Source organism: Mus caroli, unplaced genomic scaffold, assembly GCF_900094665.2.
Source record: "Mus caroli unplaced genomic scaffold, CAROLI_EIJ_v1.1 scaffold_12720_1, whole genome shotgun sequence".
Lineage (NCBI taxonomy): Eukaryota > Metazoa > Chordata > Mammalia > Rodentia > Muridae > Mus > Mus caroli.
This window is the reverse complement of record NW_018388910.1, coordinates 14365-16837: the sequence shown is the minus strand read 5'-3', so window position 1 is coordinate 16837 and position 2473 is coordinate 14365. Positions and strand designations below refer to the sequence as shown.

General features: G+C 47.1%; 1 pseudogene; it reads left to right on the top strand.

Moving 5' to 3' along the window:
* The first annotated feature begins 320 nt into the window (after positions 1 to 320).
* On the top strand, positions 321 to 2456 carry LOC110287850 (annotated as a pseudogene).
* The last annotated feature ends 17 nt before the right edge of the window (positions 2457 to 2473 follow it).

The window sequence follows — 2473 nt, the reverse complement described above, 5'->3', positions numbered from 1 at the left end:
CCTCTTGTTTAACCCTCACAGGACATTTGGCAAAGCTTCATTTCACTGATTTTAGGTTGTCTCTCCCTGTCCTCTTATACCATGATTCTGCATGCATGCTCCAAGTAGACTGTATTTAGCCATAAAAAGATATTCTTTCTGTCTTTCCTAGAGTGTTCTGGGNTTTGCCATGTTATATAGAACCATAGCAAAATTACAGTTATGAAGTAGCAACGAAAATGACTTTATAGTTGGGGGTTCACCACAACATGAAGAACTGTATCAAGGGGTTGCAGCTTTAGGAAGGCTGAGAACCACTGCTGTTANGGATGTCACTGGACATACAGAGGATATCGTTTAGCCATCATGGTGCTAGGTTGTGATAGGAAGCCAGACTTGGGGTTTCAGGTATCCACAGCTCACCTTGTGTCTTGGCCTTGCAGGTTTAGTCTCCACTGCCAGCTGCCATGGGCAAGCAGAACAGCAAGCTGCATCCTGAGGTGCTGCAGGACCTGCGGGAACACACGGAATTCACCGACCATGAGCTTCAGGAATGGTACAAGGGCTTCCTCAAGGACTGTCCCACTGGCCACCTAACTGTGGACAATTTCAAGATCTAGGCCAACTTCTTTCCCTACAGAGAAGCCTCTAAGTTCACTGAACATGTTTTCCACACCTTTGACACCAACAGTGACAGCACCATCGACTTCTGAGTGTTCATCATTGCTCTGAGCCTGACCTCTCGGGGCAAGCTGGAACAGAAGCTCAAGTGGGCCTTCAGCATATCCGACCTAGACAGCAATAGCTACATCAGCAGCAGTGAAATGCTGGAGATAGTGCAGGTACCTACACTTGACAGGGCCTGGCACATGGGGAGTGCAGGGATCCAGGACCCCCATCCCTGGCCCCATACACCAGGTCATTCCTCTGCCCACTTGCTACCTGGTGTACTAAAGGACTGCATGTCTTTGCAGAGAGTAAAGATAAAAACCAAGCATCTATCAATTGCTTGCTGGACATCAGGCCCCAGCTGAGCTCATCCATCAGGTTTATTCACACAATTCTATAAACTGGGTCTTCTTTTTTTAACCTCTAATGAGATCTGAGGCTCACATAGGTGATTAAGAATTGTCAAAGCAAGAACTGGGAAAATGACTCAGTGGGGAACAAGACTTGATACCCAGCATGAGGACCTGAGTTCTGATCCCAACACCAACGGAAAAGTCAGGAGTGGCTGAGCATGCCCGAAACCCTAGAACTAGGGGACAAGTGAGTCCCAGAAGCTTGCTGAGCAGGCAGCCTAGCTACAATGGTAAGCCCCAGCCGGTTTCAGTGATAGAGAAAAGGGAATCTTGTGAACACCGGGATTCCTGTTTAGCCTCTGCACGAGTGGGTGTTTATCTGCACACACATGTATAACATACACACACATTAGCTGTCTATAGGGCTTCCTATAGAAATCAGAACGACAAAGTAAAGGATGAGTCAGCAGTCAGTTCTTCACAGGAGCTATGCTTATGTGCACCCTGCATCCTTCCTGCTCTATGCTCTAAACCATCTCTGTATTTGGTCCAGTGAGCTGACTCTGTGGGTAAAGGTGCTTGCTACCAAGCCTGGCAGCCTGGGTTTGATCCCTAAGACCCACATGGTAGGAAAAGAGAACCAGCTTCCACAAGTTGTCCACTGAATTCCACATGAGATCACCTCCCCCAAATAAATAATTACATACATCCATAAAATAAGTAAAGTAGTTATATACAGTGCCTAATACAATGGCTATAGATGTTAATAATAATTTGTATTATTTGGGAAATAACAAGAAACTGTCTGTGTACCTCCAGCTTCGTTTTCTAGACTATTTCCCACCTGTAGTTTGTTGGATCTGCAGATTCAGGACCCATGGGTGGGCAGGGCTCGATGTATTTCCCCTTTGACCTTCCCTCCAGGATTTCCCAGCTCCCCACCAAAGATCTTCCTTTCAGACAGACGCTTTACCCCACAACCTCCCCTCTACTCCGAACCAAGGAGCCCTCCATTCTTCCACGCCCCAGCTGTATCCTGTGCTCTTGAACGTCACTTAAACTTTCCTGGCTCCCTTTTCCCAGCACCTTGTCTGTGAGACTTGTTCTGATGAGAGAAAGGTCCTGACTCTACCCTCTGGTCAGGCATGGTGGCACATGTCTTTAATCTGAGCTCATAGGAGACAGGAGGCTCTCTGTGAGTTCAAGGCTAAACTGGTCTAAAAAGTGAGTTCTAGAATAGCCAGGGCTGTACACAGAGAAACCCTGTTTCAATAAACAAATCAAAAGGGAGGAAAGGAGGGAGAGAAGGAGGGAGGTAGAGAGACAGGGAGAGAGAGAGAGAAGAGACTGGACATTGTCCATTTTCCAGAGGGTTCCAGACTTTAACCAGAGCACTGGCTAATCCTAAGTCTCCCTCTTCCATTCCTCAGGCAAAATGTCCCTGGAAGAATTCAACAAAGGTGCCAAGAGCG